Source organism: Rhineura floridana, chromosome 2, assembly GCF_030035675.1.
Source record: "Rhineura floridana isolate rRhiFlo1 chromosome 2, rRhiFlo1.hap2, whole genome shotgun sequence".
Lineage (NCBI taxonomy): Eukaryota > Metazoa > Chordata > Lepidosauria > Squamata > Rhineuridae > Rhineura > Rhineura floridana.
In genome coordinates, this window is record NC_084481.1 from 22,493,894 (window position 1) to 22,518,978 (window position 25,085).

General features: G+C 42.4%; 1 protein-coding gene across 11 annotated transcripts in view; it reads left to right on the plus strand.

The window, feature by feature from the left end:
- The window catches only part of ANKRD44 (ankyrin repeat domain 44), a 250,881-nt gene that overhangs the window by 53,777 nt on the left and 172,019 nt on the right, over window positions 1-25,085 (plus strand). The window contains exon 1 of one of the 11 annotated variants that reach the window (XM_061608149.1): window positions 23,734-23,796. The exons of the other annotated variants lie outside the window; for them this stretch is intronic. The gene's annotated coding sequence lies outside the window, so the exon portion shown is untranslated. Of the gene's footprint in view, window positions 1-23,733; window positions 23,797-25,085 lie in introns of those variants that run through there. 11 annotated transcript variants of the gene reach the window in all.

Below are 25,085 nucleotides of genomic sequence, written 5' to 3' on the forward strand. Positions count from 1 at the left end.
GGCCCGGTTCCAGAGAGTAGCAGTTGGGGATGTTTGTTTGGCCCCACAGTGGTTGGTGCTGTGGGATTCCACAAGGTTCATTTTTTATCCTACTTCCCAGTGATCTTTTAACATCTACATGAAGCTGTTAGAAGTAGCCATCAGGAGATTTGGAGGTGTCAACAATATGTGGATGACATTTGGCTGTTTCTCTTTACCAACTGAGTCGTGTATCCGTGCAGTTTCTGGATCCGTGTACTGAGGAGGGTAATGGGTTGGATACACTGAAACTGAATCCTAACAAGAGAGAAGCCCTGTGAATTAGAGGTTTCTGAGTCCAGGAACTAGGAAGGTGTCCTGTTCTGGATTGGGTTGCGCTGTCCCTGAAGGTTCAGGTGTATGGTCTAAGGTACTCTTGGATTCTATTCTGGCCCAGGGGGCCCAGGGGCCTAGGTGGCAAAGAGTGCCTTTTCCCAGCTCCAGCCAGTTTGCCAGCTGTTCCTGGAAGCAGGGACAGGCTGGTCACAGTGATCCATGTGCTATAACTTCCCATTTGGACTGCTGTAGTTTGCTTTATGTAGGACTGCCCTTGAAGACAGTCGGCAGATTGCTATTTGGGCATGTCTGTGTGTGTAGACTCCCCATAAAACTTTGATCATGCAGGGTTCTACATTGTGTGGGAGTCTCTGTGAGTACAGCAGGCTCTCCATTGCAGACCTTTGTCTACCAACACACAGAGAGCAGCAGGTCTGGGCAAGATGAGGTGACAGAGGGGGTAGGGCCAGTCAGCATGTCCCTGCTCGCTCCCTAGCAATTCTAACTATGTGGGGGGTACTGAATGGCTGAATTGCCTCCCTTTGAGGGACATCACCTGACTATCCCAGCCTGTGAAGGTTCCTTTGGTAAGTCCAAGACTCTGGGCAGAAATTGTTTGAAGCTGATACGCCCACAGGGGTAGTCCTGTTTGCAGAAATCTGATATTAAAACTCACACAACTGAAAGCAAAAAGCAAAATAAAACACCACCCTCAGCCACTATTAGCCCCAGACGGCTAGCTGTCATAGGCCCTTATGGGAGGTTGTCTTTTGGGGCAAACTGCACTGGGGGGGGGTCACTATGGCAGTGAGGGAGAAAAGCTTTTACCCCCCCATTTCCTATGCACTGAGGTCCCAATGAAAGCCAACAGCAGCACTTAAAGTGATGGCTTCTAGCAATAAGTCTAGTTTGGCTCTGCAATGAGCATGTTCCCCAGTTTTGTTTCAGAACTCTGTTTTTTGTCTGAAGTGGCTTACCTGAAGCCCTTTGCCAAGTTTTCTCTGTCTAAAGGCTACTCTGTGTGTAACAGTTGGTCGCTGTTTGAAAAGTCTTTGCACTGCAATAATGCTGGGCTTTGCAAGGCCCGCTGTCTTTTGACGAAAACTGTTCTGTATTTCACACATATGGAATGTATTTTATATGTTTACCTGCTGCTCGACTGCTTTTGTCTTGCAGTGACTCTTTAATAATGAAAGGTATAAATAATAGATTGTGCTAACAGCCCTGTGTGAGACTCTCTAAAAACAGAAAGGACTGCAGCTAATATGCAACGGTTAGAGAAGGGAGCAAATGTTATCACTTCTTAAGCCCTGTTGAGTGAGTGCCCCTCCACACAGTGTTAATCATGTGTAGGAAGGAGCAGGGCTGAGCATGCTCATCTCATCCTGTCTGTTGTGTTGCCGGTCATCAAGTTGGGAGTGACCATCTGTAGCAAGGAGCTGGCTGTATTCATGTAGGTTCCCCACATATTTTAGAACCCTATTTAAATTGCCTCTGCTGAAAGACCAATGGCCTTTGACTCTCCCTCAAGTGTCTTCTTGCTGCAGCCGTTCCATCAGACTGCCTGAACTCTTTTGATCTCAGTTGGTTGTTTCTCTGCAAGCTTGTCATTGCATCCATTTGTTGTTGGGTTCCAACTCCCATCAGCCCCAGCCAGCATGGCCTGTGGTCAGGAATGATGGGAGCTGGAGTCCAGCAACATCTGGATGGCACCACTTTGCCTATCCGGTCTACTGCAGCCTTTGCCAATCTGGTGCCCTCCACATGTTTTGGACTGCAGCTTTCTCATCCCAGCCAGCTACAATGCCATGTTTCTTTGTAATATCAGAAAGTTGTGACACAAGTATGTCATGCATGAAATGAAGAGACGGGCCAGGCTGGTGAAGCCTTGGGTATTCCCTATCCCCTCCTGGAGTTGTAATACTGTGTTTGGGAGATGGTCTGATTTCAGACATACAAATTGTAATCATAGCCCCATTGAGGTGTTGTGTCCATTGTGTGATGTGAAGCTGTGCTCGCTGGCCCCCTTCCCTTCTGTTGCATTTGTGTTGCCTGGTGCCACTGCTCTCCATGTACTGGTGACCAAAAAAATCTGAAATGCGGAGCCTGCCCTACAGGTGTAGGTTTCCAGCACAAAGTTCTAAAACCACATGGGGATCCTAAATGCAAAGAAGAAGCTCCCTGATTCTAAAGGGACCTGCTTCTTTTTGTCTCTTCTCAAGCTATGCATTCAGAATTGTCTCCAGTTGCACAGTCGCCATTCTGCACCTCCACCATGTAATGATTTTGGGCCCACAAGCAGATTAGAGGAATGAAGAGCGACTTGAATACAACTTTATTCTCCAGGGCCTCTAAAGTAGTGCCTCCTAACATTTCTTTTGGGTCACAGACCCCTTGGAGAATCTGATGGAAGCTATGGACCCCCTCTCAGAAAAATGCACATGAACACATACACACAAAATTTTGCGTACAATTAATTTTATTGCATTGGAAATTGTTGGTTTTTTGTGCCCAGTTCATGGAACCTTTGAAGCCTATCTATGGACCTCCTAGGGGTCCATGGTACACAGGTTAAGAACCCCTGCTCTAAGGCAACCTTGTGTAACAACAACTAGACCTCAGCAGGATCTTTGGAACTGGGGTAAACTTAAAGGATTCCATATGAGCAAAGCATGCCACTCCTCTGCTTAAAGACATTTTTCTTAGTCTGGCTCTGATACTGGAAGTGACCTGGCAGGAAGAAAATGGCTTAAAGCAGTGGAACACCGCAAGGTAAGGTGGGCATTTTTTGTGTTGCGCTCCTTTTCCTGCATGTTCCTTTTGAAAGAAGAACTTCACCCACCTACTACCAATTGTTAACAAGCAGATATGTATCTGGTTCAGTTTTTTTAAAAAATAATACAGAACTAGATCTTATTTGTTGCTTGCTGGGATGAAAAAATTGTAATCATGTAAATACTTAACACTATTTTAAATTCTGTAGTAAACTTGTATTTAAACAATAAAATTAATAAGTATGTGTGTATGACCAGGCTATGGTCTGAAGACACATGAAGCTACGCTGGTCTGGGTCTGGTCAGTGCCTGGCCGGGAGTCTGCTTTATACCATGTACACAGAAGAAGAATGTGCTGAAATTATTACATAAATAACCCTTGAGTGTTTTTCAGTTAAAAGGTTTTTGTGAGGTTCTTTTTAGGAGCTAAAATGCTTTTAAATTAAAATAACAACCACTTTTCCTGCTCTCAATGAGTTTTTCTGTAAGCAAGGATAATGAGCCTTTTGTATCCCAAGCCTTGCTGGGATACTTAACATGTGCTCCTTAATGGATTTGACATACACCATCCAATACTTATTTGTAGGTGTGTGGGTGTTTGTTTTTGTAAATTTGAAACCTAGTAAGGATTTTGGATGTGCAAGGAATGTCTTCAGGATAAAAGCCTAGCTCTGGAAATAAAGTAAATGAATCCTTCCAAAGATGGAAGCTTTGGAACATCCTACTTAATCATCTACCCATTCACAATCCTCCCCCCTTCCCTCCAGAGAAATCAAGGATGAGCACCAACAGGAAATTGTATTAAACAAGCTGCTCCTTTCACCCCACAGTTCATGTTCTATTTTAGGGTCAGGTTTGAATTCAACAGAGTATGCTCCTGCTCCCAGCAGGAGAGAATTTCCCCTATATAATGAACAGGCAGACAGTGTAATAGTAGGCAAGCAAAATATAGTCTGGAGGTCCATGGGTCCATTTGTACAGTTTCAGTTGTGGAGGCGGGAGGTCCATCCAATCCTTGTTTCAGTGTTCAGTATTGCTTTTTTTATTTGTTTGCATTCATCTCTTTTGCTGCTGTTGCCTGCTTTACTTTACAAGCCTGAGATGGGCAGAGTGTGGATTTAAAACCCTATGCCAGAATTCGCCTTTCTACCTTCTGGGTCATGGTGTCTCATTACATAATGATGATTGGCTCAGCCTACACACCTTCTCTTTGATGAAGGTAGCATGTTGACTGGCTCCTTGGGTATCCATGGTACTATCTCCTTTATAGGTTCATGTAACATATAGGACAAGTGAGTGCTGTGTGTGAACTTCAAAGCAAGGGAGGTACTGTACCACTGAAGACAATATTAGAAACAGGATGTTGACTGATGCCAATTCCAATATTATTTATTTTATTTTAAATCATTTATTTAGGTAGTTTTAAGTCATTTATTTAGGCAGAGCTCTCATAAGACAGCTTCCATAAAACATGGAAATAATTTACATTGCTCTAATGGAGGGGTAGCCAACACGGTGCCCTCCAGATGTTGTTGGACTCTAGTTCCCATCATCCCTGACAATTGGCTGTGCTCATTGCGGCTGATGGGAGTTGGCAGTCCAGCAACATATGGGGGGGGGGCACAGGTTCCTGATCCCTAGTCTAAACTAAGGACTTCCTTTTGAGTACATTTCTCCCTTGGTCTGGTAGAGGAACCAGAGCTCAGTACTTATGTTTTTCCTTTTAGTCTCTCCTGTTTTTGTATGCACTTGTAGAGGATCTGCATTAGAGAATGTTTGGAGAAAGTCATTGTGATCCCTGTAAGGTGGGATCCCAAATATGGCACCCTCTGCATGCAAAGCTGATGCTCTACCACAGAGTAGTGAAGGGAACTTTTGGGCAGTGCCAGTATGAAAGCATTCTGTTGATGTAACAGGCTGATTCATTTTTTGTCTGCAAGTCACTGCTTTTACCGATCTGGGGTTTTTTCCCCTAGGGAAAAATATTAACATAAGATAAGAAGAGCCTGTTGGATCAGGCCAGTGGCCCATCTAGTCCAGCATCCTGTTCTCACAGTGGCCAACCAGGTGCCTGGGGGAAGCCCGCAAGTAGGACCCGAGTGCAAGAACACTCCCCTCCTGAGGCTTCCGGCAACTGGTTTTCAGAAGCATGCTGCCTCTGACTAGGGTGGCAGAGCACAGCCATCATGGCTAGTAGCCATTGATAGCCCTGTCCTCCATGAATTTGTCTAATCTTCTTTTAAAGCCATCCAAGCTGGTGGCCATTACTGCATCTTGTGGGAGCAAATTCCATAGTTTAACTATGCGCTGAGTAAAGAAGTACTTCCTTTTGTCTGTCCTGAATCTTCCAACATTCAGCTTCTTTGAATGTCCACGAGTTCTAGTATTATGAGAGAGGGAGAAGAACTTTTCTCTATCCACTTTCTCAATGCCATGCATAATTTTATACACTTCTATCATGTCTCCTCCGACCCGCCTTTTCTCTAAACTAAAAAGCCCCAAATGCTGCAACCTTTCCTCGTAAGAGAGTCGCTCCATCCCCTTGATCATTCTGGTTGCCCTCTTCTGAACCTTTTCCAACTCTATAATATCCTTTTTGAGATGAGGCGACAAGAACTGTACACAGTATTCCAAATGCAGCCGCACCATAGATTTATACAACGGCATTATGATATCGGCTGTTTTATTTTCAATACCTTTCCTAATTATCCCTAACATGGAATTTGCCTTTTTCACAGCTGCCGCACACTGGGTTGACATTTTCATTGTGCTGTCCACTACAACCCCGTGATCTCTCTCCTGGTCGGTCACTGCCAGTTCAGACCCCATGAGCGTATATGTGAAATTCAGATTTGTTGCCCCAATATGCATAATTTTATACTTGTTTATATTGAATTGCATGTGCCATTTTTCCGCCCATTCACTCAGTTTGGAGAGGTCTTTTTGGAGCTCTTCGCAATCCCTTTTTGTTTTAACAACCTTGAACAATTTAGTGTCGTCAGCAAACTTGGCCACGTGACTGCTCATTCCTAATTCTAGGTCATTAATGAACAAGTTGAAAAGTACAGGTCCCAATACCGATCCTTGAGGGACTCCACTTTCTACAGCCCTCCATTGGGAGAACTGTCCGTTTATTCCTACTCTCTGCTTTCTGCTTCTTAACCAATTCCTTATCCACAAGAGGACCTCTCCTCTTATTCCATGACTGCTAAGCTTCCTCAGAAGTCTTTGGTGAGGTACCTTGTCAAACGCTTTTTGAAAGTCTAAGTACACTATGTCCACTGGATCACCTCTATCTATATGCTTGTTGACACTCTCAAAGGATTCTAATAGGTTACTGAGACAGGACTTTCCCTTGCAGAAGCCATGCTGACTCTGCTTCTGCAAGGCTTGTTCTTCTATGTGCTTAGTTAATCTAGCTTTAATAATACTTTCTACCAGTTTTCCAGGGACAGAAGTTAAGCTAACTGACCTGTAATTTCCGGGATCCCCCCTGGATTCCTTTTTGAATATTGGTGTTACATTTGCCACTTTCCAGCCCTCAGGCACGCAGGAGGACCCGAGGGACAAGTTACATATTTTAGTTAGCAGATCAGCAATTTCACATTTGAGTTCTTTGAGAACTCTCGGGTGGATGCCATCCGGGCCCGGTGATCTGTCAGTTTTTATATTGTCCATTAAGCCTAGAACTTCCTCTCTTGTTGCCACTATTTGTCTCAGTTCCTCAGAATCCCTTCCTGCAAATGTTAGTTCAGGTTCAGGGATCTGCCCTATATCTTCCACTGTGAAGACAGATGCAAAGAATTCATTTAGCTTCTCTGCAATTTCCTTATCGTTCTTTAGTACATCTTTGACTCCCTTATCATCCAAGGGTCCAATCACCTCCTTAGATGGTCTCCTGCTTTGAATGTATTTATAGAATATTTTGTTGTTGGTTTTTATGTTCTTAGCAATGGGCTCCTCAAATTCTTTTTTAGTATCCCTTATTGTCTTCTTGCATTTCTTTGCCAGAGTTTGTGTTCTTTTTTATTTTCTTCATTTGGACAAGACATCCATTTTCTGAAGGAAGACTTTTTGCCTCTAAGAGCTTCCTTGACTTTGCTCGTTAACCATGCTGGCATCTTCTTGGCCCTGGCGGTACCTTTTCTGATCTGCGGTATGCACTCCAGTTGAGCTTCTAATATAGTGTTTTTAAACAACTTCCAAGCATTTTCGAGTGATGTGGCCCTCTGGACTTTGTTTTTCATCTTTCTTTTTACCAATCCCCTCATTTTTGTGAAGTTTCCTCTTTTGAAGTCAAATGTGACCGTGTTGGATTTTCTTGGCAATTGGCCATTTACATGTATGTTTAATTGAATAGCACTATGGTCACTGCTCCCAATCGGTTCAACAACACTTACATCTCGCACCAGGTCCCGGTCCCCACTGAGGATTAAGTCCAGGGTTGCTGTCCCTCTGGTCGGTTCCATGACCAACTGGTCTAGGGCATAGTCATTTAGAATATCTAGAAATTTTGCTTCTTTGTCATGACTGGAACACATATGTGGCCAGTCTATGTCCGGGTAGTTGAAGTCACCCATTACTACCACATTTCCTAGTTTGGATGCTTCCTCAATTTCATATCTCATCTCCAGGTCTCCCTGAGCATTTTGATCAGGGGGATGATAGATCGCTCCCAGTATTAAATCCCTCCTATCACCACCCACAACGATTCTGTGGAGGAGTCTGCCTCTTTTGGGGTTTCGAGCTTGCTGGATTCAATGCCTTCTTTCACGTATAGAGCGCCACCGCCACCAATACATCCTTCCCTGTCCTTCCGATATAGTTTATATCCAGGGATAACCATATCCCACTGGTTTTCTCCATTCCACCAGGTCTCCATTATGCTCACTATATCAATGCTCTTCTCTAAGACCAAGCACTCCAGTTCTCCCATCTTGGTTCGGAGGCTCCTAGCATTAGCGTACAGGCACTTGTAAGCAGTGTCTCTCTTCAAGTGTCTTTGGCACTTGTGGTTTGGCCTTTGGTAATTTTGCCCTTCTGAATTTATATCCTGTGCCCCTGCTCTCACAATGCCTACTTCTAGGCCTACCCCTTTTAAAATTTCATCATTTCTTTGGTCTTTATCAATAATTTTAAAGGAAATATGGATATTTCTAAAGAAATGGTATTTTGATAGGAAATGTCAATAAAAATCTATTTCCAAAAATAGCCACAGAAAATCACTACATAAAAATCGGATCCACAGTGATATCAAATAGAGATGGTGTAGAATATTTGCAAAATTGGATTTGATATTGAACTTGGGGATAATCTGTAAGTCTGTCTCATCACCGAATAGACTTCCACTGTTTGCATGTGTTTGTGGCTGTTGGCGACACCGTAATTTTTTAAAAAATCCATGCTGAGAATTACGTAATTATTTACATAATTATTTTTGTATTCAGCTGCTGCTGTATACATTATATAAATTATATAGCAGCATAAGGAATAACGGAAAAAATATAATTTTTTGGAAAAAATAACAACAACTAAAAGAGAACCAGGAACCGCTATAATTAGCGGAACACTATGGTGAATCATAACTGGCAACCCATTTGACTAACTGAAAAACGAAATGTAATCAGATACCGAATCCCATCCCTAAAATAAGCAAATGAATGGAAAAATCAGCACCAAATTCGAATTGAGCAGAATTCTAGCACATTCCTGCTGCAGAGCAACAGCCTGTCCCCTGAAATGCAGTGGAAGGAATAGGTAAGAGGTACAGCTTTGCTGCTTGGCTTTTGAAGTGCTGGTTACAAGCATATGCAAAATCTATTTGATTCAGCTAGAGTCTCTAATGGGTGTAACATAAGAGAATGTGGACCCATCGACAATAACAGCTATATCACACAGCCAGGTCTTTAAAATGTTATGGCCTGTGCTCAGGTCGCTATGGCCTGCGCGAGATTGGTGTGCCTTTGGCACCCCGGGACAAGCCTCAGCATGCGTTCTGGGAAACATAAAAAAAACCCAAACAATTATCTTTAGAGAGACATTAAAAGCAGCTACTAAAGGAAGCATTGACCGTTTAATATTATCGCTCTCCGTGAGTGGAGCAGATGCTGGGATTTATTTATTTATTTATTAAATTTCTATACCGCCCCATAGCCGAAGCTCTCTGGGCAGTTCACAACAAATAAACATCTGAAATACAAGTAAAAAACCACATATAACACAAGTTAAAAATGAATTAATTAAAACAAAAAATATAAACATAATTAAACACATAACTAACTGCAAAACTCAATACTAAAATATTAAGATGTTAAGATGTAAAATTAGTAAGAATGTTAAAGCATTAAGATAATTAAAATGTCAGCATATTAAATAATTTAGATGTTTAAATGTTTAAAATGCCTGGGAGAAGAGGAAGGTTTTTACCTGACGCCGAAAAGATAGTAATGTTGGCGCCAGGCGAACCTCATCAGGAAGGGCATTCCATAGTTTGGGGGCCACCACTGAAAAGGCCCTCTTTCTCGTTGTCACCCTCCGGGCTTCTCTCTGGGTAGGCACCCGGAGGAGACGCCAAGGCAGCTCCCCTTTCCCCTGCACTTTTGGGCACATAAATTACCCCAGCGGCGCCTTCACCAGCCTCCTCTCGCCGTGGCTACAAAAAGGGTGCATGCATCAGCCCAAAGGGGGGAGAGAGATCCAGCTTTGGGGGGGGAGCGGAGGGATGCGACGAGGCAAAAGAGGTCCTCCACACACACACTTTCTTCCACTCTCTCGCGCGCGCACACACATGCCGGGCTAGACGTAAACAACAGTGCCAAAACCACAGCTCTGTAGCCAGGCAAGGAGCACCGCCGGCCAAACACAGAGAGTGCGAGCCGGCTCCAAAAAGATAGATTTGCCTTTGTGAAGCGGCCAGGAAGGAATTTTACGAGCTCCAGCCCTGCTACCCTCGGGGAGTTGTTGGTGTCGCTGCAGAAGAGAGAGAGAATGAAGGGGTGGGGAATGTGATTTTGTTTAAAGGAGCGGGGAGGAAATGTATGGGGGGGGAAAGCGGGAGAAAGCGGGAGAAAGGAACGCAAGAAACAAAATGAGGCCCAGAAACAGTTAAAGGGGCGGAGAAACGGGAAGATCTAATGGCAAAGAAACTGCACAGCCAAAAAAAGGCTCGTAAGAGGTAATACACGGTAGAAGTGCACCAATGCAGGTGCAGATTTTAAAAGCAATTTTGGGTTTTTGTCGCATCCATTTAATCCGGAGTTAAAGGCAAAAGCAGCTGAATCTAATCGCGTTGGCAAAAACTTCATGCAAACGGCTCAAATTAAAAGGATCTGCAAAAAGCCTCAGATCCAGATTATACTGGCATCTGAACAAGCCCTGAGTGTTGAGCGTAGGGTGTTTCTCCAACCCTTTGTGCTGCAGTCAGGCCTGTAATTAGAGAGGGAGGAAGCCGTTTGTAACCTAACTACCACATGTCAATGCTTTTGGTCTGTTGCTAACCCTGGCTATTTTCAGAGATCCAATATAACTAGAAGCTCAGGAAGGCCTTGGGTCAAGTACAAACTAGGCATCTGACCAAACTGAAGATTTTACATTTCTGATGGTTTTATGTGGGGTTTTTTTGTATGTGTGTAGAATAGTCTATGCTGTTGAACTTGAATGGATTATTACATGTTGTCAGAAGACAAAATGTACTACAGGAAATGGCATCAAATGGCTTTGTTTATTCCTGTGGTCCTTACTCACCCATGCCAGTCCTTTTATTTATTTCTACATTACTGTGAAAGAAGAATGTGTTCATAGTTGAAAAACTGCAAATGCTAACAGTCCATGGGCTTTAATAGTCTGCCGTTTCTGGTTAGCTTCATGTTTCTGAAGGCTCTGGTCTAAGAATGTGTGTCTTCCTATCAACACAAGATTCAAAGGGGGAAAACTATCAGTATATTTATTGTAATCATCATGTACTTATTTATTTGTGCTGCTACTGGGAGAAAGGGCAGGATATAAATCTATTAAACAAATAATAAGATAAATAATAATAAATAATATTTGAGTAATATAAAAAGTTGGAACATAACTTTTTTAAAAGGTGAAAAGTCAAACTAATATCTAGGACTAGTTGTTTCATATTGTGTTGCTTACTAGCATATATCAAATGGATATACAAACTTTAATCAAAGAAACAGATTATTTTAATTGAAAGGTAAAATGGCTACAATTGATTGGAATGCGCCAATTTTAATTAAGGATTGGAGCACCATGTTGGCTACCACTGCTCTAACCACTAGACCACATACACTGCAAAATGATATAAGTATTTTTTATAGCTGCTGTTCAAAACAATCTATGGTCATCTTTTAAAAAACAACCCAGGAATTTATTTTTTGACAATTTGGCATGCCTGGTTGATGGATGGGAATACCTATTCTTTTAAATAGGTTTCTAATTATTTGGACAATTGTTAATGTTTTAAATTAGTAAGGCAGATACTTTTAAAACTTTGGACAAATATCTGTGCATATTTGGAGTCTTAATGCTTTCTACAGCCAAGTAGGCGAGAGAGTTTTATTTTGGAACAATTTTCTCCATTTCTTGGCTGCTTGACAGTGGCTATGACACTTCAGTTCCCTCTTCAAATAAAAATGTGTGTTCAGGAATGCTGAAGAGTCTGTAGCAGAAATCTTCAGACAGGATAAGGAGTTGTCTTACCAAATTAATGAGAGAGAAGTTCATCCTTGTCCATGTCCTGGCTGTGATAGGCATTTTTGAGGTGTTTAAAGCAGGGGCAGGGAACCTGTGGCCCTCCAGATGTTGTTGGACTCCAACTCCCATCACCCCTGACCCAGGCCATGCTGACTGGGGCTGATGGGAGTTGTAGTCCAACAACCCCTGGAGAACCACAGGTTCCCTACCTCTCTGCTAAAGCATGGTAGAGAATGCTCAACATGTCAAGTTTTTGGCTATGTTTCCCCTAGAGAGTTGTGATATTCTGTTTATCCCTTAAACGTTTATGATTCTGGGTGTGTGTAGTACACTACAAAATCTACCCTTGCTACTTGTGCCAAAACACTGAAGAGAGAACTTGCTGTACTTGCTCTAATCAGTGTTTGTAAGACAGTGACTGTGCTGGACCAAAGGAAGTGAATGGAGGCCTTATTCACTAATAGGCAAAACCCCTTGTGGTTTCCGAATGTACCTATAGCCAACAGATATTTCTATCAAACTTTAAAAAGCAGGGAAATTGGGCACCTATAGTGAATGCACCAAGGGAGCAGGAGACCTGACCTCCTCTCTGAGATATTGGACTGCCTTACAAATTTGTCGAAATGCAAACACAATTTGGGTTGGTCTTTCACAGTCCAATCCACTTCCTGTGTAGCTTGGAAGAATTTGGTAACATGTGCTTCTGAGCATATGGTGAGTGGTGGCAATCAGCCTAAAGAACAGAAACAAGACATGTGCTGTGCTGATCTTGTTTTAGCAGGGGGAAGCAACAATATTAAGATAGTTGACATAGTTCATATGTTTGATTTACTTTGCAATGTTAGTGAAGCATTTCCTTTTGCTTCTGTTTCTGTGAATATGTGAAGTACAGCAACACTTGGCATAATTTACGCTAAAAAACCTCCAAAAACAATTATGGAATAATACCACTGACTATTCTGCAGAATAGTCTTGTGGACATAAGCAGTGTCTGAGTTTGAACAAGATAAAACAGTGGGAGGTGAAATATATTCTAGCAAATTTCTTTATGTGCTCTATGTTTTTAACTGAACTTGCTCAACCTTCCTTAAGTCAAGTGGTTTAAGCATAGTGGGCTGAACACATGCATCTAGTGCAGGCCAAGTTTTTTTCCCTCAACAGCTTCATTGCTTAAGTAGCAACATATTGTAATCAGTCTGATTTCACATCAAAGCTACAATTTCAGATTCAACTTAATCCACCCAAAATAGAAGCAGAATATAACCTCCAGATTGAAACACAAAAGGCTGTCTTCACCATTATATGACATTGACCAATAAAAAAGTTTTGAAATTAAGAAAAATAATTTTAACACAGATTTTTAGGATGAACAATAAATGAAATATGATTTTCTAGGTTAGATTTTTTTGTGGGAACAGTTGTAACAGAGGAAAGAAGCAAAGTAAGAACACCAACAAACATACAAAAATGTAATTCTCCATCTTTGGAGATGCGGTCCTGATTTCCAGGTGTTGTCACTAGTCACCATATGCTCAGAGGCACATGTTACCAAGCTACACAGGAAGTGGATTGGACTGTGAAAGACCAAACCAAATTGTGTTTCCATTTTTGTAAATTTGTAGGGCAGTACAATATCTCAAGAGAGGTGGTCAGGTCTCCTGCTCCCCTGGTGCATTCACTATAGTTGCCCAAATTCCCTGCTTTTTAAAGTTTAATAGAAATATCTGTTGGCTATAGGTACATTTTTAAACCACAAGGCTTTTTTGCCTATTTGTGAATTTCTCTGCTTTTTAATCTGGGAGGTAAGAAATGGGATCCTATACAAGTTTACTGAGAATGGATTGATCATTTGCATGCTTATTGAGTTCAATGGGATTTCCTCCCGTGCAGTCATGCTTAAGGTAGGTGAAACTGACCACTGATGGAGGGTAGGAGGGCTGGAGTGGGGGGAGGAGGGGAGAGAGGTGGGGCGAGGAGTTGGCCACTCTGGCCACTGGAGCTCTGTTGGGAATAGGGCCTCTCCTAACAACTCTCAGCACCGTTCACAAACTACATTTCCCAGGATTCGTTGGGGGAAGCCATGGCTGTTTAAAGTGGAATAAATGTCTGGCATGGATGTGGCTCCCTGATCAGCCAAGCGAAACATGTTAGTCTGGCTTTTAGAACACTGTTGGTTCTCACTGAGCATGCCTGCGCTATCAAAGTCTCTAATGTTAATTTTTGTAAATGAATTAAAAATCAGCCATGCATTTTTTTAACGTTTGAACTGCAGAAGATGAAGGTCAGAGTATGGGACAAGGTCAGTAATAGGATTACAGGTATTCTGTGAACATGGCTGATTTTTAATTAGTTTTAACAAATTATGAGACCACTGATAGAAGTCCAACAGGGGTCTGGTTTTTTTAACTCTTGGTTTAGACTTGGGATTCTCTCTGAGTGTTTTATGTATCACCATTAAAACTTAGAGGGTTGTTAAGCAAGCATTTCTGAGTTCAGGGCTATACGTTTTGTACGATTTTATTAAAAAATGAGCTTATGGGAAGCAGCAGAATGCATGCGGGTATTTTCAGTTTAACATGGTGGAATGTTAAAAATCCATGCTGGCTATAGTATGTAGCCACTCTCATGGCTGTATAATGCTGAACCTGAATCTCTATGATTCATATAAAGGTATATTGAATTTCTCCACCCCTCCAACTTTCATGGGACCATTTTGTGTCCCTACAAAAGGGGGGGATACTTGGTGACTTGGGGGGTTAATTTAAAGTATTTAAGACAAGGTGGGCGAAGGTCTTTCTTTTTTCTTTTCAAAATTCTTTTTATTATAAATCATATTCAAGTTTGTACATTCAGAGCTTTTACAGATTTCTTCAGTTTGTTTTAAGAAGAAGAAGAAAAGGTGGTGGCTTAGCTGTGCCTGGCTGCTTTTGGGACAGAAATATATGGCTGCCCCCCCCCCCCCAGCCACCTTTAAAAATCCACAGGTAAATAACGAAGAAAAACTCTTGGCCACCTCATCTTTAATGGTGAGATCTCCCCTACCCAAATCCACCAAAATATGCAAGTTCAGTATTCACTTCAGGCTAAACACATATGCTATGCTACGCCTCTTTCTTTGGTTGCCCATATAAAATCACACAGAGGAAGGGTCTCTCCTAATAATGTCCTCTCATGTGAATGAAAAGCCTTGCAATCTTTGTGGCCCTCACAAAGAGAACATGAAGGCAATAGCCCTCTGCTGTTGCTTTGTTCCAAGAATCTGTTGTTCAGAAGTATGTTGTTTCTGAGCAGAAGGTGTTGGTATTGGTGATGATGATTGTCACTATTATTATCATTAAATGTATTACCTGTCCTTCACGTGTAGGTCCCAAGGGGGTCACAACAATATAAAATACATTATTAAAAACAGTTTAAAACAAATCACCTTTACAATGACAGAGGGTCCAAAAAATACGGCGAAGGGTCAAATGTGGTTACTATGGCAACAGTCTCCTTCCCTCCCTCCTGCTTCCCTCATTTCTGACTTCATGCCGTGCTTTGCGGGCACTTGGAATGTTTCTTCACCACAGAAAGACAAAGTGAGGCAGACAAGATCCTGCTTCTTCTCCTGGTCTTAGGCTCAGGGAGAGAGAGGGTCAGTATCTCCCATGTGTGCTGTGCTTCAGAGGGATTTGAGGGCCTATAGCCCAGCAGCAAGAGCATGGAAGGTTCCAGATTCAGTCCCTGGCACCTCCAGTTAGAAGGATGAGGTTAGCAAGTAATGATGAGAAAGACCCCCAACCAGAGAACCTGGAGTGTCACTGCCATTCAGGGGAGGCTAGATGGATAAAACAGTCTCATCTGGTTAATGATGTGAAAGCCCAGAAAAAAAGGGAGAAAAACAGAAAAACAACCCACCCACCCCAATATTTTTCTTGATTTCTTTTCCTGGTTTTTTGTTCTGGTGTTTCATAACTCCACTCCTGGCATAAGGCAGCTTCCTGTGTACAGCGTGCAGATCAGAGGACTTGGGAAGACTTCAGGGAGGGTCACAGCAGAGGGGAATACAAATCAGGGCTGGCTAATAAAGCCAGCCAAAATCTTTGGATCCTTGTTTATGGTTTAATAGCCATTGATTCACTTATTCTTTGTGAGTTTTGTCTAATTATTATTGTTATTATCTAAAATTTATTAGACGCCTATCTGGCAGGTAAGACCTGTCACTCTAGGCGACGTACAATCTCATTTTAAAGCTGAAAGTAGAGGGCCCTACTGGCATGGGTTAATCCTAGGTTGGATACTTAAGTGTTGCCAAAAAAAGAAAGGAAAAAGGAAGTTCATCACCCCCCCCAAAAAGAGGAAACAGATCTGCATAATATTTGCATGTGCTAACATATTTATAGATGCAAATGTAGAAATTATTACTGTCATTTAACTAGAAATACAGTGCACCTCATCTTAGCGAGGAAGACTATGATATATGTGCCTGCTCAGTCTGTTGTCCAGGTGCTGCTATCTGTTGATGGCAACTTCAAGGCCCTCCCTGTTCTACCTTCTTGTGGCTCCTTATGTTTAATATTAAACTGGGCTTGCCCTTCAAACAGAGGATGCCTTCAAATAGTCTACTGTAAATTAATATCTGTGGTCACCCTAGTTAGGGATGGGGTAGGATTTTGCTTATGCTAGCCATGCCCAGCACCAGTAACTCTTCTCCATTCCTTGGGAAAAGGGATACAGTGTAGGAATAACTTTCAGGGCATAATCTTTTAAAAAATGCTTACATATATTGTGAGAAATATGCACTGGAATGTGTAGTCTCTAAAGGGGTGTGTGATGAGGGAACAAAAAATTGTCTTAAGTTATGTTGCAAGGGCTGTCCAACAGATGCTCGTAACTCTGGCACATCCAGTATTAAATACATTTTAAAGGTAAGGGGACTTGGCAGAGTCTCCCTGCACTGGGCATGCTAGTTGGGGGAATGTTGCCTGATTACTCTTGTCACAAAGGAGAAACAACTGTTGCATCCCCTGCCAAAACGCTTGTCTGGAAAGATCCTAAGTTTTGCAGGCCCTGTTTGCTGGGCCCACAGTATTGCCACTAATATGACTCAGCACTTAGTAGGGATGATGGAGAATATCTGCTAAATCGGATTTAGTACTGGATTCTGACTGAATTAGATAGTCCGCTATCTTTTTGGACCGGCACTGATTTCTGGTGGTGAGCCATGGCTGCAATTGGCATGGATTTCCCCCCAAAACTCTTCCTCCCTACTTTACGTAATTATCTTCGTAAGTTGCTGCATTCGTAACACTATTCGCAATCATCATTTGTCCATTACATATTATGAAAACAATTGCATTGTTATTGCCATATAATGCAAAAAGTATTGGCTGCCTGCCCTGCCCTAGGCTGTATATGTCATCAATGTTAATTGTCAAATCATCCTGCAATCTTGTGTTTTTCAAACAAGACAGCTAAAAGACAGCTAAAAACACCATGATCATTTACATAAGCGTTTACGTTAAAAATGACACAAATACATTTGCTGCCAGCCCCCCCAAACCACAGGTCAAATGACTGAAACAAACAAGCAGACAAACCACAGTGGATCAAATCAGCAAGTGCCAAAGCAGGCAGGAACAAAAAAAGGGTGCATCGGGATCAAATGACGGACTATTGGAATACAAGCGGATTGGAACTAGGCAGCGAACCCCATCCCTAGCACTTAGTGAGTGATGGTATTGTGTAAGTCTGCTGATAGATAGACAGACAGACAGACAGATAGTGATGGCGATATCTGGGTTGGGTTGTGACACCCCAGCTGAAAAGCAAAGGCCCACATAATTATTTTAGCATAGGTAAGGAAGAAAATGTTGCCTTTTGATCCTCAGGTTTATGTTATGATGACTATACCAGTTCTCTCTCTCTCTCTGTCTCTCTGTTTGTATGTGAAACTATTTACATATAAAGGGGAACAGCTGCAGCACTGGGGGACTGAAGAAGACCTGCCCTGGGAGTGAGTATCTGAGCATCTGGGTGCTTGCTGCTTGCTCCTCTGGGTTACTTCTCTTGAGACAGCTGAAGTCCCTGGTAAGTGCTGCAAGGACTAGGACCCCCTGCCTGACTCTCTCTCCAGAGAGAGGCTGCAGTTAATCTTGCAGCCTGTTGCATCAGCTCCTGGATGGGTCAGGAGGTATAAAAGCCCAGCTGCCCTTGGGCGGCGGGTCTGCTGATGACAGGGTTACCGCCAAAGAGGATCACCCCTTGGGGATTCCGTTAGGGAGTCCCAAGGGTGAGGGCGCTACCCCCTTCTATTTCTTTTTTTTTAGCCAATCTAGAGGAGATTGGTAGTGGGGAGGGCGTATGGCACATGCGTAGTTCCTGCGCAGGGTGAGAGCCTGTGCAATGAACTAAATGATAGGAGAAAGTTGCCAGATGCCTTCAGAGTGAGAGTTTGTAACTGGCAGAAAGCTGGCCCTGCATGGGTGTGAGACTGGGGAGAGTAGATATGCCCCACGTGAAAGATATTGAGTGGGTTTGACTGTTCCCAGTTCTCTCAGAGGCCTACTGGGATAACTGGTTCAGGTAGGTTGTTTGGTGGGCAGTTGTTGGGTCCACACTGGGTATTTAGGAGGAATCTTAGTAATATGGGTGATGCCACCCCAATTTCAGTGATCGCAGGTAGAGGGAAGTAGCCATGGACAGGTGATGAACTACCATAGAAGACGAGGGTAAGGCTATCTACACCTTGTTCCTCGCTCCTGCTGCTCTCATGGATGGGTTCCTTGTTGCTCATCTGCTCTGCCACTAGCCTGTGTGTGTTGTTGTTCAATGCCAGATCAGTACACAATAAACCCACACTCATCCATGATTTGATCGTGGATGAAGGTGCCAATTTGGTGTGCATTACTGAGACCTGGGTGAGTTAGCTGGGAGGAGTTGATCTGACCCACCTGGATACTTGATGCAACACCAGCACAGGCTGCAGGGACGGAGAGGAGTTGCTGTGGTCTACAGAACTTCCATCTCTGTCACCAAGAAACCACTCTGTTTTGGAGCTGGCTGTGAAGGCCTGCACCTGGTGTCGGGCTGAGGAGACAGGAAACTAGGGTTGCAGCTGGTGTACTGTCCACCCTGCTGCTTGGTTGGCTGACTGACTGAGCTGGCGGAGGCCATCTTGGTTGTGGTATTGGAGGAACCCAGAACAATAGTCCTGGGTGATTTCACTGTCCATGCTGAAGCTGCATCTAGTGTTCTGGCTTGGGACTTCATGGCTTCAATGATGACCATGGGGCTGTCTCACATTGTCACTGGCCTGATGAAAAGGGTAGGGCACACCCTCGACTTGGTTTTTGCTCCAGATGGAGGAAGGGGTGTTCTGAAGATGGTGGTGGTGGTGGATGTCACCTATTGTCGTGGTGAGACCACTTCCTGGTGAAGTTTAGACTTGTGGCTCAAATCCTTGTGGTGGACAGATTAAGATGGTCTGCCCCTGGAGTCTAATGGAATCCACTGGATTCCTGAATGCCCTGGGGGAGTTCCCAGTAGATAGAGCAGGTGACCCTATTGAAACCCTTGTCATGCTGTGGAACAGCGAGGCACATCAGGCTCTTGACATGGTAGCCGCCAATCGCCCTCTCTGGCATTGTGGAGCCCGGATTGCACCTTGGAACACCAGTGAGCTAAGGGCAATGAAACAGGCTGGACGATGGCTAGAGTGCAAGTGGCGAAAGACGTGCTGTGAGGCTGATTGGGCATGAGTAAAGCATCATAACCGTGCCTACTGTGTGGCAGGGAGGGCAGTGAAGAAGGCCCACTTCTCTGCCACCATTGAATCCTCAAGTAGCCATCCAGTGGAGCATTTCCATATTGTCAGGGGTCTGTTGACATCAACTCCAGGAAGTGGAGTTTTAGACCATTTGGAGGCCCACTGTGAATTGTTTACAAGGCACTTTGGTAAAGTTGCTCGCCTCAGTAGCAATCTCGATGCCCCATCCACATCTACTATAATCCCCAGTGAGGTGCCCAGTGCAACGTCTGCTGCAACGTCTTGAGAACGGTTTCAGTTGATGCGGCCTGATGATGTAGACAGGGTGCTTGTGATGATGTGGCCAGCAACGGGCCCTCTCAACCCTTGCCCTTCTTGGCTTATTAAAGCTTGCCAAGGGGGTTTGACCGAGTGGATCCAGGGTGTGGTCAGCGCATCGTTTCAGGAGGGAATGGTTCCAGCCGCCCTGAAAGAGGTGGTGATCTGACAACTCCTGAAAAAGCCACCCTGCATCCATTGGTTTGCGACAATTACCGACCAGTCGCAAATACCCCCTTCTTAGGAAAGGTGATTGAGAGTGTTGTGGCGCAGCAGTTGCAAGTACTCTTGGATGAAACATCTTGACCCATTCCAGTCTGGGTTCAGCCTTGGTTATGGGATGGAATCGGCCTTGGTTGCCCTGATGGATGACTTTTATTGGGAGAAGGACAGGGGGAGTGTGACCCTGTTATTCTTACTTGATCTCTCAGCGGCCTTTGATACCATTGACCATGGTATCCTTCTTGGTGAGATGAGTATTGGAGGCACTGTTTTACAATGGTTCTGATCCTATCTCCAAGGTTGTTTTCAGATAATAGCATTGGGTGATTGTCTTTTGGTCCCCTGGCAGTTGTGCTGTGGGGTGCCACAGGGTACCACCTTGTCCCCCATGCTGTTTTACATCTATATTAAGCCCTTGGGAGCAGTCATCAGGAGATTTGCGGCAGATAATTGGTAAGTTGCCTGCTTTGGATGGGGATGTACTCCCTCTGAAAGAGCAGGTCCGTAGTCTGGGGGTGCTCCTGGATCCATCTTTGTCACTAGAGGCCCAGTTGACCTCGGTGGCTAGGAGTGCCTTTTACTGCTTCGGATGGTAAGACAGCTGCGGCCGTTTCTGGAGTGGGATAGCCTGACTACTGCTGTCCATACACTGGTAACCTGCAGGTTGCATTACTGTAATGAGCTGTATGTGGGGCTGCCCTTGAGGTTGGTCCGGTAGCTGCAGCTGGTGGAAAATGCAGCAACGAGACTGCTCACTGCGGCAGGGTATCGCTAACATGTCACCCCGCTGCTGAAAGAATTCCACTGGCTGCCCATTTGCTACCGGGCCAAGTTCAAGGTTCTAGTTTTGGTGTACAAAGCCCTAAACAGCTTGGGACCAGGATACCTGAAAGACCATCTTATCCCTTATATACCCAGTCGATCACTGCACTCTGCAGGTGAGGGCCTCCTGCAGATACCATCTTATCAGGAGGTTCATTCTGCACAATATAGGAAACGGACCTTTAGTGTGGCGGCACCTACCCTGTGGAATTCCCTCCCCTTAAATATTGGACAGGTGCCATCTCTGTTATCTTTTCGTTGCCTACTGAAAACCTTCCTCTTTCAACAAGCCTTTTAAATTGAGACCTTATCCCAGTCTGCATCTGTGTTGGAAACTGCTTTTTAATATGTGTTTAAACTTTCTTTTTTTTAAAAAAAATGTTTTTACACCTTTAAAAAAAGATTTTTAAAAGCTTTTAAAAAAAACTTTTAAAAGATGTTTTGTTTTAATGTCTTTTACAGTCTGTTTTTATGATGTTTACAAGTGTTTTTAGTGCTTCTGTTTGCCGCCCTGGGCTCCTACTTGGATGAAGGGCAGGATATAAATCAAATAATAACTAAGTAAATAATAAAGATGCTATATATGAGACTTTGAAAAGAGCTATATAGATGCTGTAGTTATAATATAATAAGCAGTTAGGTTTGTACTTTAAATTATAGAGTTATCTGTGCTCTTATAATTTATAGCCATCCCACGATACTGGGGATGTATACTGACTCCTTTTGGATATAATTCTAAAACACTGTTTAACATTACAGGAAAGAGCCCCTAGGCTTGCGCACTGAGCTTGCATTGTCCTTCTCTGGCATGGCTTAGATTATAGCTTTGTCTATTTTCACTTTGTCTATAGCCCACCCTGGATGAGCCACTTCATATGGATCCTAAAAGCAGATTGAAGCAGACATGGCTCACAGTGGCTCTTTCTTGTGCTAGACTGTGTCTGAAAGTACCCTGATTCCAGCATAAGCAATCACAATTTCAAGACCTACCTGGAATACCTATACAATTGGATAACATCCAGTATTTGAGAGTCTGGGTTCCACAAAAATTAAGCAGTTTTTTGGAAATTAATTTTCTCCCAGTAATCCAAGAAAATCCCAAGGAATCTAATGTCTTGGACCAAATTACGACTTTTGTGGTTGGGAATAACTAGAATGAAAATGATTGTTAAATTTCTTCTTCCAAACAGTTCTTCACAATTCTTCAAGCAAGACAGTCTATGTTAATTACTTTTATTCATAGAAATAAGAGAGCCCTCTCTCCTGATCCCCTAAAATTGATGAATGGCTTTTAAAAATGTGGGATATAGCTAGTATATGGTTAAGCTTACATATTTAATCAGATTTAGAGAAGGAAGGGTTATAGACAATTATTTTGTAGAAAAATTGTCTTTATTGCATACTGGGTCATAAAAGACAGGACAGAATTCAACCATATGTATTACTCGATTCAATATAATCAGGATAAATAGTAATTTATCAAGACATATAGCTTATAATGACTTGAGTTATGAATCCCACAGAGATGACATATGACAAATATTTATTTTCCTTTTTAAATATGAGGTGTAAAAAGATGTATAAATACCTGTGAACCTTTGGATTTTACTTAACCATTTAATTTGCACCCATTACTTATTTGTATATAACATAATGTAATTTTGTTTTCTTCTTCCTTTTTCTATGTAGATATTTTTTTCTATAAACATGCAATAAATTATTTTTAAAAAAGAAATAAGGGAGCCCAGCTGAGCAATAATACCTTGTATATAGACCTGTGATTTAAGGAGGCTTTGGACTGCCAAATGTGAGGCTTTCTAATTGAGGCAGTTAATTGCTATTTATACAGGATTCAGAGGACAAGTTATGGGTCTCTATGGATCAAACTGGCTGTTGTATTATCTAATCTACAAGCCCTCGATTTTTTTCCTGCAGAGCTCTTCAAAGTGTGACTCATCACAAATCTTTTCTTAACAGTAACTCTATTAGCCTGGAAAAATTGGTTCACCATTGGCTCCTTCAGCTTCTCCTTCAATACCTTTCCTGAAACATCCATTATGCTATGAACTGGATAAGCTTTTGCAATGTAAGGGCAATGAACTATATTTTCAGATTTGGGACATGCGTATAATCAGAATTTATTGTCTTGTTTACTGCGTTGTTGTGTATATGCCTGTTTATGCACAACCACTTATTGACCACTTAGTTTGTTGTGATTTTATCTCCTGTGAATTTTTTCTGTTCGCTGTAATGATGTGATATTGGTAAGACTCTATATTTTGTGGAATATTAAAACAAATATTTTTTAAAAGAAGTTCCATGACAGACACACACAGGTTCCTTAGCAATTTGATGTAGAAATGGTTCCCAGAGCACAGCATGGAAAGCTTGATAGGCACAGATCTAAAGCATTCTGTTAGGGTTAAGAGCATGTCATTTGTGTTTAAATAGTATTATGTGTGTTTAAATAAATATGGTTCTATCCAACACCACTGTTCTGCTCGCACAGCAGACTTCTGCCTGGACAATGGAACTTCCCCCTTTCTTCTCCCCTGCAGCCCCCCCCCATGTACCTTCATAATCTGTTCTAGAGTATTGGGAGACCCTCTGGAGCAGATTTTGGGTGCACGCAGGGAGAGAAGGAGAAGTCCTGTTCTGTGAGGGCAGCATATATTGCCTAAAAAAAGAAGGAACTGCTAAGATTTTTCATAAATATTCATAGTTGAGGAACCAGTATGATTTTTGTACAAAAGTAGAGACTCCCAAAGATATTTTGGTACATCCCCTCTCATCACTGTGTTTGCTACAAATTGTTAATGCCTTTCCCAGGGAATTTATGACGATACTGCTGTTAAAGGTCAGTTGCTTCAAGATGTAACAACACCTCTTTAAAGAGGCAGCTGGACAGCTACCTGTCAGGTATACTTTAAATTGGATTCCTGCACTGAGCAGAGGGTTGGATTTGATGGCCTTATACTCTACTATTTTATAATTCTACCTGGATAATCAGGGTGTTGTTTTCTTGTCTTTACATATAACTTGATTGAATCTTGGACATTTTGCAGATGTGTTACTGGCCTTAAATCTGGGAAACCTGGATTCAAATCCCTGTCCACCTCAGGGTCACCTGCACAGCTGTAGTTATTTATTTGTAGAATGGAGATTACAGTGACTTGTTTAAAATTGTAAGGTTTGTTATGAGATCGGACAAGAATTGAAACAGTTTGCTTGGGAAAAGTTATATAAAGGGTTAGTAATCTATGCTGCTGAACTCACTAGAAGATCACATGCTTTGCATGTGGAAGGTCCTAATTTTAATCCTCAACATTTCCAATTAAAAGGATCAGGTAGTGGATTTTTTTTTTAAAAAATGTAGATTAATGCAGAAGCAGAATGCAATTATCTAAAAGAACATGGTTCAACTAAATCCTACTCAGAGTAGACCCACTAAAATTGACTAACTTAGGTTGATTAAACATGACTATGTTAACATTAATGGGTCTACTCTGTGTAGAGCTACCACTGAATACCACCTATCTATCTTAATGTAATCAGCCTGGTACACTCTGAAGGATTTCTTTCTCAAATACAGAAATGTTCCTAAAACTACACCCGGAATATTTTATGGTTGGTAAAATTACAACCTTCCATTTTCAGTTTACAACTATAGTTAAAAGGCAGCATTTGCAGATGTGTGGGGAGTCCTTCCTTTTTACAAGTTACTTTTTATGCATAACACAAAGAGGAAGTTTGGTTATCACCATATCCTATGACCCAATATCCTTTTTTCCTGATTAGCATGTCACTTCAAAGTTCCAAAGGGGTAGCTATGGTAGCTTGTTTTAGTGAATCTTTAAGGTGCCATGAGACACTTTTTAAAGATTAACAGAGTCATTGTGGTATATGCCTTCATGGACTAAAGCCCACTCCATCAGAAGCATGAAGTCTTGTCTGCAGCTGGCAGATTTTATATAAATAGATCTATGTATGCTGTGTAAAAATTGTAAACTGTGGCCAAAAGACCATGAAATGCAAGCAGCAATGCCCGTTACACTTCTATGCAAAGCAAAGTGTGCAAGATAAACACAGTGACCTTTCTCCAGCAATTCCATGTTGTCTCATTTTTGAGCTCTGATGTAGAATTTATCAGTAAGTTTAATTCTATTTGTTTAGAATTTGATTGAGCCAAGTTTTATCTCTCTCTCACT